This window comes from Equus asinus, chromosome 22 (assembly GCF_041296235.1).
Source record: "Equus asinus isolate D_3611 breed Donkey chromosome 22, EquAss-T2T_v2, whole genome shotgun sequence".
NCBI classification, from domain to species: Eukaryota; Metazoa; Chordata; class Mammalia; order Perissodactyla; family Equidae; genus Equus; species Equus asinus.
Window position 1 is genome coordinate 64,330,274 of NC_091811.1, and position 14,529 is coordinate 64,344,802.

The window sequence follows — 14,529 nt, forward strand, 5'->3', positions numbered from 1 at the left end:
GCGCAGGGAGGTGGCGCTCCGCAGCTCCTGAGCAACTTCGGCGTTTCGGTTCCCACGGCTCCCACTATTCGGACCCTCAGGGCAAACACGAGGCGGCCGACTCGCTGCTCCCTGGAACTGACCGCGTTCTGAGGTGAGCTGGGCGGCCCCTCCCTGTCAGGCTGCGTCAGTGCTGATGACGTCACGTGTGCATGACGTCAGTGGTTTCAGGCCGGAGCCCCGGGCGTGAGGGGCGGGCGAGAAGGTGAGCCCGGTGCCTGGATCTGTGCTCACTCTCGCAACAAAGGGTCAGTTCTCATAGCTTTTAAACCAACGCAAGGAAGTGGTGTCTAGAGTAGAAGCCAGATATAGTGAAGGGTTTTATCTTCTCCCCATGTCTAGTTTTCACCCAGGCACACCTGTGGGTTCCTTCTCACCTGTGTCCCCGTCTCGTCATCTCAGGTTCGTGCTCACAAACAACCTCCAAGCAGAGCTTCTCTTCAGCTTGCCCATACGACCCAAACTACATTAGGCTTCCTTAAAAAGTTCCCCCAATGAAGGATAAATTAATGTAGCTTCTGTTAAAGAATCTGAATTGATGTACTTTGTCATTCAGATTGATTACAAATTACATAATATTTAAGAAGCTCCATAAACTCAGCTCACAGGGGTGTCCACTACTCTGGAACACTGCTCACTACTCGCTGTTAGTTTTTCCCGTTCTTCTTCCTTGTACGTACTTATTTTATGCTGCTTGGTCACGGTGTATTTAATCATGCGTGTTTACATGTCTCTTTCCCCTGCAGAGTGGTGAACTCCCTAAGGCGGAATCTAGGATTCGTTCACCTTTACCATCTTTTCATAATGGATAGCACAATGATGTTTGTTGAACAAATGAGGGAATTGCCTATTTCCATTTTTTCCATACTAGATCTGTTCTGCCATCACTGCCTTTTCATGCAAATCTCATAATTTTAATGAATATATGGTATACCTGTTCCCTGCTCTCAAGAATGTAACTGGATAAGAGCAACCCTGTTAACTGTGATACAAGGCAGAGTTTTATGTTATAAAGGTGGAAAAGGAGGCAGCGATCATTATCTCTTGGGAAAAATCAGGGAGGCTTCCTGGAGGAGAAGGTAATGATTCTTGATGAGTGAGTAGAAGTCAGTAATCAAAAACAAGTGTAGTCCTAGCACCAAAACCAACAGACACTGGAAGAGGGTTATAAAGCTCATAAACATACCAAGTAATAAGAGAACTCGTTAGATCATAAAGGTGGCATCATAAATCAATGAGGAAAAGGAAAACTTATTTAATTAACAGTGAAGGAGATATGGTTATGAGAAAAAAAAAGACCTTTACCCTGTATCCTGTGACATAAAATCATTACATGTATAAAGAACAAAACCATAAAATACTAGAAAAAATACAAGTGAAAATTTAATTGATCTAGAGATAGAGAAGAGCCTTCTAATTATGAAAGAATTGGAAGACATTACAAAGGAAGAGATTGACTTGACTATTTAAAAATATCAAGAAAACACCATGCCAACCTGAAAAAAATATTTGTAACATGTCAGACAAAGGTTTAATGTGCTTAACATATCGAGATCTAGTAATCATAAAAATGCAGATTAAACTATTTTTCACCTATCAGATTAAAAGAAATTTTTTAAGTGCTGGTAAACGTGTAGTGAGTCTGTTCTCATACATTGCAGATGGGAGTGTAACATGGTATGACCTTTCTGGAAGACATTTGCCAATATATGTTAAGATTAAAGGACAGTATATATACAGTGTCTAGAACAGTGCCTAAGACAAAGTAGATGCTTAATAAATATTAGTAATATGTATCATTGTTCCTATTATTGTTATCGTTAGCATTGTCATAGCTTTTAATCAGCAGACACCTAGAATAATACCTTGAACTTAATGGATATTCACTAAATGTTTGATTGGCTAATTATCCTTGTTTCATAAGAATTTTATAGGAAAAGATATAGAGTTAATGACATATCAAGCTGTTAAAACATTCAAGTTATAAAGCAGGAAGATACCTTGAATGATCATATGATTTAGCCCATAAGCAGGATATTTTCTACAGTAGAAATAAATGTTTGTTATTGATGATATGTTAGCTATCTATTGCTGCATATCAAATAATCCTAAAATTTAGTGGCTTAAAACGGTGAAAATCATGTATTATCTCACAATTTCTGTGAGTCGGGAATTCAAGAGCAGCTCAATTGGGCATTTCTGTTTCAGTCTCGTAAGGCTGCAGTCAGATGTTGGCAAGGGCCGGGGTCATCTGAAGACATGTTTGGAGCTGGAGGATCCACTTCTGGGGTGGTGTTGTCACATGTCTGTTGAGCTGGCAGCACAGGTTGTTGGCCACATGGGCTTCTCCACAGGATGGCTTGAGTGTCCTCCTTACAGCATGGCAACTGGCTTATCCTGGAGCAAGTGATCAATCTAAGAGACCACAGCAGAAGCTGCAACACCTTATATGACACAGCCTTGGAAGTCACACGTCACCTCGGCCGTACTCAGGGCCAGCTTTCATTGAATTTGGGCGGGAGACTAGTGAAGGGCGTGAATGCTGGGAGGAAGGATCGGTGGAGGGTGTCCTGGAGGCTGGCCACCACAGACAGTGACGACGTTTCCAGCATGGAGAATTGTCTGTCTTCTTCAAAACGTCTAAGGGTAGAAGCCCTTAACTGCTCCCTTAGTGATGCTGCTCAAGTAGTTGTTTCTTGATTTCAGCCATGATCTCTCCTGTTAAGTCTAGAAAAATAACTCTCCTCGAGACCGTTGATTTGATATTGCTCTTTACAGGCCCTTTGAAAATATTCCTAGTGACCATGCGAGTGACAAAACCATTTTAGTGATAACCCATTTTAGGGGCAAAAAGACATTAAAAACAGGGCAAAGTGTTCATTCATTTATTTGATAAACAGTGGACTAAAATTCATGTATAGTCAATATACACAGAAAGTGACATATACCAAAAATAATTTTACACACTAATGATTATGCCAATTAATCACTACCCAAATTGTATATTATTGGGGCTTAATTCCCTTTTGCTGATCTATTTTCTAGACCTAAACTAATATAATAATAAAACTGTCATTGATTTAGCACCTACTGTGTGCCAAGTCCTTTGCGTATCACTGATCTTCCAACAAATCTGCAAGGTGGGTGTAGCTATCACCATTTGATGATGGAAAAATTAAGTGATGTGTTCAGAGTACACACAGCCGGTAACTGGCAGGGCTGAGATGCAAACCAAGATCTGTCTCTCTTTCCTCCACAAACATGGCTGCTGTTACTGAGTTATCCCCATACACATATGCCTCTGCCTGAGGCGTCAGAGACGTCCACATTGTTACTCAGGCGTTTTCAAATTGTTTCTAGTTACCTCCCTTACTATATGCGAAAATGGTTGAAAGACATGATTTCAGCGAGAAGTCTTTTTTGGCTTACCAAGAGGAACTGGATATTTGATATGGAACAACCTCCTTGATTTTCTTTTCAGATTATTTACTGAAAAATACCATACAATTAGCCGTACGTTATATAGCTCTTTAGTGCCTAACTTTCAACTAAATTACTTTCCCTGTTGTATGTAAAAAAATCTGACCAAAAAAAAGCCCCAACAACACTTTTCTTTACGCTTAATTAACTGTTCCCATTTTGTTTTTCTACATGTCTACATATAATGTGATTTTGAAATCCAGATTAGGAGATTATACAGGGTAGCAAGTTGAGGAACTAACCCATTCTTCAAGAGAGAAGGAATATTTTAGATCTATTCTAAATAACCATTGCCTAGTGTTGGTATAGAGCTACATTGTCCAATATAGGAGCCACTAGGAATATGTGGCTGTTTACATGTAAATGAAAGGAAACTGAATAAAATTTAAAAATTAGTTCTTCATTTGCACTAACCACATTTCAGATGCTCAGTAGCCACCTGTGGTTAGTGGCTACCATATTGGGTGGCACAGATACCGAAGTTTTCATCATCACAAAAAGTTCTATTGGACAGTGCTGAAAAAAAATATCGTAAGAAAGAATTTCACAGATAAAACAAAATAAGCCAAAATGAAGAGCAAGTTCTGTTATTATTTTAATCCTATTTCATGCTTCTTGGAAATATCCACATTTCTGTTTTCTCTTTAATATGTTGTTTATATGTATGTGTATATATATATTTCTAAGTACAAAATTATACCTAAATTTATTGAGAGCTTAAATTCCAGGAATTGTGCTCAGTGCTGCACATGAATTAACTCATTTAATCCTTAGGACAATGCTATGTTTGTTGTGGAGAATATTTTTTTAAAAAAAGAGAGAGATAAACCAACCTTAATCCCCGACCCGGAGTTAATCACTGTTGACATTTCTAGTGGTTGCTGTGGTGTGCTGCCCAGATCCCAAGATACAGCTGCCAGGGATGTTGAATTGCTCTCCAAAATTGCCTCCTGTGAAGGAAATGGCCTCCCCCTTGGTTTTAGCCAATCACTGGTCAGTTGTGGAGGTACACAAGCCACAGGCCCTCAATGCGGACGATCTGGGACATCCAGCTTTGGAAGCTCCTATGGGACCCGTTAAAGCCTCTGTGGCACCTGCCCCACTGTTCATCTGCTCCCTCCGCCTGGTCCTGTCTCCCTTACAGGTGCTGCTCCTCCGAGCTCTCCCCAGTAAACCACCCACGTGCCGGTCTCTGCCTCTGTCTATTTCCTGGAAAACCCAACCGAAGTCAACATGTTCAGACTCTAAGATCTGGTTTTTTGTTTTTTACATTTATCTATTTAAATTTTTTAAATATATCTACACTTATTTCACCCCAATGAATTTGATATTTTCTTATCTATTGTTTTATGTTAATTTTTAGTTGATAACACTTTATGAATAATTTTGCATGCAGCTAATATTTTTCTATACCATAATTTTTAACAGCCACCTGGGATTCATATGGCACATCACACTCAGTCAATCTTATATTTTTGGATATTTTGGTGTTTCCTGGGTTTTGCTGTAGCAGACCCTAAAATTAGGCAGACCAGCACCCATTCCCAACTTCCCTCTCACTCGCCTGCCTCTGGGATGGGAAAATGAAATATTTCCCTGTATTTCATTTTCCCAGCCTTACTTACACCTGGGGTGGTGTAAGTTCCAGCCATTGGAAAGTAAGCTGGAGATTTCTGAGGTTGAGGGGGAGTGCCAGGAAAGAAAGAAAGAAGATGGGACAGCCCAAACTGCTTTGTAAGGAATGAGATCTCTAGAGCTGTAGGAGCCATCTTTCTTCCATGAGGGAAAAGCCAAGAAAATTAAAGGCTTTTGGCCTTGGGATTGTGGAACATTTAAAGCAATGCTAGCAACTACCTGTCTCTGGATTTCTTGTTATGATGAGAAAAATAACTATTTTCTTAACCCACTAGTGTTTGGGTTTCTGTTACGTACAGCAAAAATCATTTCTAACTCTCACTATTCCTGACGTTCATGATTAGAAGTAATGCCGTGATGAACATCATTGTACATAAATACTTGAATAGCAACAACTTAACATAAAAGTCAGGGAGGAAGAGAATTAGGATCCTGTGTTTCCAACCTTTCTTCTTGACCGTATGCAGCTCTGTCCGTAACCTTTCCATTTCCTTTTTCTTGTGGGTTCAGAAAAATAATGCACATAAGGCTTCCTAAATTCTTCCAAAAGGCAATAGTAGTTGGAAGAGGAAATAGACCTTTTATAAATCAGACTCTTATCTCTTTAAATAGGATATTTTAACAAATGCACCATGCCGTGGTGTTCATATCCACTAATACAGAATCATCGAGGTTTTTGGAGCAAGTATTGTGTGAACTGGGTTGCATTTTAGACTGAGTCATGAATTAACTGTCCATTAAAGCCTCTGGGGTTGGGATATTTTATCCCTTCAGAATAAACATGGAGAATCAAAGAAGCTGAGCTGAACTACCATGTGAAGTAAAAAGGAGCGGTGTTACATTGCAAAATAGGTAGTGGAGTTGTGCTCTATTTCAGCTTTCTAGTGGCAGGCCCTTGACAAAGCAAATTCTCAATCTGCTGAGACTACCTCCATGACTCCCTCTTACTCTCAAGAAACGGTCTTAAGACTGTTTCTAATTCTGCAGCCTCAGAAGCCTCAGCTTGGCTGGTTCTGGTTCCGAGTAAAGGCATGGAGATTCCTTTCAGTATCGTAGGGAATCAGAGTATCCCTAGGACCTGAAGTGTCCAAGATAGAGATGCACTGGGCCATTCCCACTAGTGCCTTTAGGACGGAAGATGGCTCCAGACCTGGGCAGACTGCCTGCACGTTGCTCCAGGCTAGACTTCCATTCATGAGCACAGACTAAAACTGGACTGGCATAAGCAATGGAGTGAAAAAGCAACCTAAGGAAATCATAAATCTGATAAGGGGCTAATATCCAGAATATATAAAGAGCTCCTACAATTGAACAAAATAAAAATAACGCAATTTAAAAATAGACAAAGAAATTATACAGATGGCCAACAAGCGTATGAAAAGATGCTCAGCATCACTAATCATTCGGGAAATACAAATCGAAACCACACTGAGACATCACCTCACACTCATTAGGATAGCTGCTATAAGAAAAAGAGAAAATAGGGGCTGGCCCCATGGCCGAGTAGTTAAGTTCGCATGCTCCACTTAGGCGGCCCAGGGTTTCTCCGGTTTGGATCCTGGGCACTGACATGGCGCCGCTCATCAAGCCATGCTGAGGCGGCATCCCACATGTCACAACTAGAAGGACCCACAACTGAAAATATACAACTATGTGCCAGGGGGGCTTTGGGGAGAAGAAGGAAAAATAAAATCTTTAAAAAAAAAAAAGAAAAGAAAAGAAATGTTGGCAAGGATGTGGAGAAATTGAACCCCTGTGTACTGTTGGAAGGGGTGTAAAATGGTGCGCCCCCTATGGGAAACAGTGTGGTGGTTCCTCAGGAAATTAAAAATAGAATTACCATGTGATCGAGGAGATCTTTACACACCTGTTTTCATAATGGCATAATTCACAATAGCCAAGAGGTAGAAGCAACCCAGATGTCCGTGAACAGAGGAATGGATAAACAACATGTGATATATACGTACAATGGAATATTATTCAGCCTTACAAAGGAAGGGAGGAAGGAAATCCTGCCACACGCTACCACATGGATTTTGAAGACGTCATGCTAAGTGAAATAAGCCAGTTACGAAAAGACAAATGCTGTGAGATTCCACTTAAGTGAGGTATCTAGACTAGTCAAATTTATAGAGACAGAAAAAGTACAACAGTGTTCTACAGAAAAGTAGAACAGTGGTTGCCAGAAGCCAGGAGCAGGGGAGAGGGAAATGAGAAGTTGTTATTTAAGCAGTAGGGAGTTTCGGTTTGCAAAATGAAAATGTTCTGGAGATCATTGCGTAACACGTGAATGTGCTTAACACTGAGGAAGAGCAGATTGAGCTTGTAAGTGGCCCACAAGACTTAAAACATTTACTGTCTTATAAATTACAGAAAAAGCTTGCTGACCCCTGCAAACTGTATCATGCATGGCACATTTTGCATTTTTGTGTTCTGTTGGTATATTAAGTGCAGGAAATAGGAGCCACTCACACCATTTTAAGCAAAAAGAGATTTAATTCAGGGAATCATAAGCTTACAAAATCATAGGAAAGGCTAAAGGCAGGGTCACTTAGTGGGGCCTCCAGGAATGACTCCTGGGACAAGAGTGCTGGACTGGTCTACCTAGGGGAGCACCACCTCTACAGTAACCCGAGAGGTGGGGAGGCAGGGGACTCCGTTGATACTGTTGAGTCCAAAGACACCACTGTAGCTGTGATCCAAGGGTCAGGAAGCCACTGCTGCCCATGCGACTACCTCTCAACACCCATGGGGCTAGTACCTTGACACTGAAAGAATGCTGTAGAAAAGCCCCTTGTCCAAGCTGCGTTTGCCAGCACAAACAAAGCAGGTGACTCCAGCCTGGGAACCACCTTCCAAGTGCTTCTGATTGGCAGAAGCAGGACCCCAACTGCTGGGAGATGGGGGAAAGTGGTTTCTCCTTCAGCCCCCGCAGGATGAGAAAGCCCACTAGAGGTTTGGAATGGATGCTGAGAGCCAGTTCAGGGTGCCCACCACAGCTGGTTTGTGGCTTTAGGCTCTTTCCAGCTCTTCTCATCTGTGGCCAACTCCTTATTCTTTTATTTGAGAAACCTTCTATGGCACTTCCTTCTCTACCTCCACCCTTCCTGCAGGGGATGCCCTTTCATGAGCTTCCATAGCGCTTGGCTCTAGCTCTGCAATGTGTATGTCACTCCATATCGTAAGGGCCCGGTTCCTTCCTCCACCAGACTGCAAGCTCCTTCAAAGCAGAAACTCAGTCTTACTCATCATTGTGTAGGTAATCAGTGAATATTTGTTGAGAATAATAAATATTTCCTGTATTATAACACCCCAAATAGCATTTCATCCCCTATTTTCTTTGTTCCATGCTCTTGTGTGCTGATATCTGCATACAGTGAAAGCTCAGTAAATGTCAACTTTCTGGCTTTCTTTTTGGCAGGGCAAAGAGGAGGTTCCAACAGTATTCTATATGTGTGTGTCCTTGTTTGACAGATATGGGGTAATAAGTACTATGGAACAACTAATGTTTGGACAGTTTCAACATATATATATGTATGTATGTGTATATAATCCTCGTAACTATCCTATTAGGTGGACACTACTTTTATTCCCATTTTATAGATGAATAAACTGGGGCTTAGAGAAGGTGAGTAGCTTATCTACAGTTACACAGTAAGTGGCAGAACTGAGACTCACGTCCAGGTCTGGCTAGTATCGAAATTTGTTCTTAACCATTAAGATGATGATGATGATTGTGATAATGAGGACAACTGATGGTTCCGGACGTTTTGCTAGGCATTTTATGTTTGTTATCTCAAGCAATATGTTTCCTTGCATAGAATCAGTGCTTAATAGTTGTTACATGTGGTAAGGTAGACAAGGCTCTTGCCATTTCTGGTCTCTTCCTGGCCCTGCCACTAATTCACTGTGTGACCTCAGGTAAACTACTAACCCTTCTGAGCTCGTTCTCCCCTCTGCCAATCAGTAAATGACCTTTAAAGTACTTCTAGTTCTAAAATTCCAGAACTCCATGAGTGAGTTCTACTTTGTTTTTATTTCATAATTATTCTTTCTGTGTAGTAAGACTTTTCTCCCTCACTAAACTTTAATCTCCTTTAGGATCTTGATTTTGTTTTGTAATTTTCTCATGTCTTCCATGGTACCTAGTCCGGTCCTCTGCTTAGTACATAACAGGTTCATGAGAGGCATATACAGGGGTAAATAGAGTGAGATTTGCCCAGGGGGAACTAGCCATCTTCACAGGAAGCTGTTCCTGTTGTCATATGTTACCTTCCTTTAGGGAAGACGTTCAAATGTAATTTTCAGGCTGCCTCAGAGAAGTCAGCCCTCGGCGCCCTTGGAAACTTTCCTGTAGTTGGAGAGAAGATTATCCTTAAAGCAGGACTGTGGTCACTGCCCAAGCATCTACTTCTGTGACTGAAGGAGGAAAGGTTTTTTTTATGAAAATGGTGCTGCCTGCGTGTAAAAACGTCTTGGCCTGTGGATAATGCCAGATACAGTCGGGAATTTTCTACAGGGAACTCACTTTTATTCTCCTTGTCTCTTATAGGGCAATCAGAAAATCACAAAGCATTCTGTAGCTTTTCTGAATGAAAAGGAGGAATCACTTTTTAGAAAATAAGGTTAAAAAAAGAAAGGAACTGTGGGCCGGCCCAGTGGCGCAGCGCTTTAGTGCGCATGTTCTGCTTCGGCGGCCTGGGGTTCACCGGTTCGGATCCAGGTGCGGACATGGCACCGCTTGGCAAGCCATGCTGTAGTAGGCATCCCACATGTAAAGTAGAGGAAGATGGGCACGGATGTTAGCTCAGGGCCAGTCTTCCTCAGCAAAAAGAGGAGGATTGGTGGCAGATGTTAGCTCAGGGCTAATCTTCCTCAAAAAAAAAACCCAAAAAGGAACTAGAATTGTTCCCAAATGTATAAGTGACTTATGCACAACACAAAAGGTTTCTGAAATTTTCACTTTACATCTGTAGTTCAGACAGTCTCGAGAAAAAAGCTACCTTAAATAAGATCAAGTGGGAGAATTAAGCCCAAAAGCATGTGAACGGGGAAAGAAATAACATTTTTAAATATCTATTTTTAGCTGGTATTTTACATTCTAGGGGAATGGCAGAATTCACTTCTGGAGTAAATAGAGCTTTTGTTTGAGGAGAAAAAAAAAGATGGGCTTTTTTGGGGGTTTGCGAGTTAGTTTAGATAGAGCAGTGTTGACAACAAGAATTACGTTGCTTGGAATAATAAAATTATGGAGATTTGTAATCTCAGAAGATTCAGAAAATTCAGAAAAGAGATAGAGAAGAAGGAAATCTAAGCAGATGGCACCTGGCAGGGCCTGAGAAGAAAATAGAGTGAGAAATACCCTCTGTTGAAGATGCCCAAAGAACTGTGGGATACTTACATCTCCTGCCCTGTGCTGTAGGCTAGTATAGCACCTCCTCCTTGTTCCCGGACGTCCAGTAAAAGTCTGTTATAAGCAACCACTTGTGCCTAATGGTGCTTGGGGAATAAATGAGGAGGGGACAGTGGTCACAACTAGGATGAGATGGGGCAAAGAGAAGACAGCAACCACAGGAGTGACAAAAGCAGGCATTTAGAGGGAGATGACCAAGGATTCCTTCCTAACCTTGGCGAATCACAGCCTGGGACACTTGGGGTCATTCCAAGTTACGCAGGAAGGGTGAAAGCCTGCCCCCAAGCAACCGGAAAGCCCCCAAACTGTGCAGGGTCATCATGGATGGGTCCATGTGCTCTTGGTTCAGTTTTTTTTAAGGGCTCGAGTACAAAGAATCCATAGAGAAAATTGGAGAGTGATATTAAGAACCATTGATCTGACCGGAGAGACACTATATATTTAAAAACAGTAATAAGAAGACAGAACTCTGTAACCTGTTCATGTGTGGATCTATGCATTTCTTAGTAACTGTCACCATGGCAGCAAGGCAGTTTGACAAGGATGCCTTCTTAGCGCAGTACATACAGGGGAGAGAGAGAACAGCTACTCATGGACTCTCTTATACCTTCTTACGTTAATTGTGTTGATTCCAGATCCCTGACTACTAGCCTCTGACACTTCTCTCCCTGGTAGCATCCAGCGCAGTGCTAGGAATATATCAGGCACTCAAACATATACTGATCGAGTGAAATAAATGGTGTCTATGTCTTCCTTTCCAAGCTATAGAGAGAGTCACTTGGCAGAAATGTGATTTAAAAAATGGCTCCTAGGGGCTGGCCCCGTGGCGGAGTGGTTAAGTTCGCGCGCTCCACTGCAGGTGGCCCAGTGTTTCGTTGGTTCAAATCCTGGGCGCGCACAAGGCACTGCTCATCAAACCACGCTGAGGCAGTGTCCCACATGCCACAACTAGAGGGATCCACAACGAAGAATACACAACTATGTACTGGGGGGCTTTGGGGAGAAAAAGGAAAAAAAATCTTAAAAAAAAAAAAAACAGCTCCTACGTTTGTCTAGGGGATCAAAACTAGGCCATTGCCCTGATCGGGCTGGCCCAACCTGGACTGCTGGTTGAGGGGTGAAAGGACAGTGATTAGGTGCTCTCAGACACTGTATTATTAGAAGACTAAGGTGCCAGTGGTGAGTAGAATAGTAGGTAAATTCACTTTCTTCAGTGGAGCCATTCAAAGCTTCGTGTAAGGGCTGGCAGTGCTCTCTCCTGGGTGCAAAGACAAGTTTGGCAGCAGTTCCTGAAATGTTTAATGGCAGGCCTGAGTTAAAACCCAGAGGATGGGGACTTCCAGCCGTTCGGGCTGCAAACCGAGAAAGCTTTTTAAGCCCCTACCCTCAGCGGGTACCCAATTGACGCTCAGCCTGGGAAGCCTCCTTATTACAACTCCTTAAATTAAGGATAATCTTTGATTATAGCCTTTTCCTTCGTATGTCCTTGCATTTCAAGTGTCATCTCTGTAATTGCTCTGTATGTCAATTACTTCCATTTCTATTTTTAATGTTTTGTTATTTCACACTTCTTTTTAAAAGTATTTAAACGTAGACACACCCTCTTTATTTCAATAGCCAGCTTACCCATATTGCCAGTTTAAAATCCGGGTTTAAAATCCTGTAGTTCTGACAGATCCTCAAAGTGTGTCACCTCCAGCTCATAGATTGGTATCCTCACCATGTTCAAGCCTGAAAACAGCTGCAAGAATTTGTCCTTGGAGTTCTTTAGCAGTAGCTTCCAGTTGGTAAGGCCCAAAGTTGGCCTGTCTGGTGGATCAGTCCCTGGGACATGATTGTCATCCTGTCACCCTCACTGGGACAGACTGAGCAGGACCAGCCTCTGGGGAACAGGCTGCAGAAGTCACTCTTCCCAGGGAGGAACAGGTTAAATCCTTCCAAACCTGCTGAGGAATTTGACCTAGTTCCTTGAAACTGGAGTGTAACTTGAAAGTATAATTGGTTGCAAATGTGTTTCTTTCGTCCTCAAAATTACTTTTGAACCCTTGTGAGACAGGGAGAAGGCATCTGTCTTCACATGGACTCAGATGACGACCAATGATAAGCTTGACTAATTCAATATGAAACTGAGCGGGCAGACAAATAACTCTGGCTTCATTTTAGCAAAAGAACGTTTAGGCCTCCGTTGGTGAAAGTCTCTGAGTACACAGTTGATGTGGTCTTAGCACTCCCGTCTCCTGTCTATTTTTTTTGCCACTGTGTTTAGCACAGTGCCAGGCACTGGTGCTCAGTGGATGTTTGGTGAATGAATATGTGAATGAATGAAAAGCTCCTCACAATCTTACTCCTACCTACCTTTCCAGTTGTATTTCCTATTGCCTCCGCTCCCAGAAACATATAGTTTACACTCTGGCAAAATAGCTATTGAGTTTCCTAAAAATCTCCTGCTTTTCCTGGTTCTGTACCTTTGCTGTTACTGTACCCACTGCCTGAATGTTCTTATCGCTGACTATGGAAATGTTACTCTTTCCCTGACTATGAAAATGTTACTCTTTTTCAATGTTCATCTCAAATGCTGCTTCCTTCGGGAAAGTTTTACTGATTATCTCAATAAGATGTAAGGCTTTTTGCCTTCTAGCTCTAATAAAACTTTGAACCTCCTGTTCATTTATTATCAACTACCTTATATTATAATTATTTTGTCATTAACTTGTTTCCCTTGCTATATCGTAAGCTTCTGGAAGATAGACACTGGGTCTTATTAATCTTTATAGTGACTAGCACATAGTTGATTCTCAATAATTAGTTCTTGAAATAATTATAGTAATCAGTTTTGCTTATGCTATACCATGAAGCCCAGCAAATTTTTACCATTTTCTTAATAAAATCTAAATATTGTTCTCATATATGGACATTATTTAAACTCCAGAACTAGATTGGAATTGTGTCTTTGTCAACATCTTCTTTCCAGTTAATTCTGCAGGAGATTGGAGCACTCGTTAAGGCTCCCCTTCTGTGTTTTAAATCATTGTGGACTTGTTCGGTTCTTTTAGTGACATCATTAAAATTTGTATCTTATGCTCCTCAAGGAAGATCTTTTGAGTATTTTTTCCTGAAGTATGTATGTATCATTAAATTCTGAATTCTTCTGATCATTCATTCCTATTGTTCTTGCCTGCATTACTAAAAGGTGGCATTTCCATCCATTCCTCCATTTACATATGAGGCAAAAGTCTTCATGGAAACACTTGGGGCTGTGCTTTCTGCATATTATTAAAATTCTTTTCCACAAACGACCTCTCCTTGACACTTAATGATAAAACCAAAGATTCTATTCCAGTTTTTAAAAGTTAACTATCACTACCTGCAAGGCATAAAGAGAGAGGAGATGGAGCACGAATTATCCCAGAATTGAGCCTGGAAGTGAACTGTGAAACGTCCCTCTTAAAGCAGTGACACTGTAATGTGCTTTGTTTCCTAAAACTTCTAGCCCTCCTGAAGAAGGTTTCTAAGATCTCATTTGGGAGGCTCTAAGGATTTAAGACGAAAGATAGAGAGAGGTGAGCAAAATTCTTCTTTACAAAATTTGGGGCCATTTTTATTCCAGCCGGTGTGTGATTGCATGCAGCTGTCTTGCATTACAACTTTCCAAGCCTCCTAAAAGCGTTATCCCTAAGATAAGTGCTCCTCCAGTCAAGCCCTCACTAGTTTTTATTTTGAGTAAAATTCTCTCTTTTCACCCCACTCCTTCTCTTGCAATATAGCTGTGCTTCTGCCTGTTTCCTCTCTCTTTATGACTCTCTCCCTATCTCCTTTCTTCCTTTTCTGATTGCATCTCTGTGCTTTTTTCAATCTCTTTATATCATAATAATTTGGTCATAAAATACTTTCCCATTTTTATGGTAATTTCATAGTCTTCTTGTCTTAATTGATCTTCTTTTTCATAGCGTCTATTTCTCATT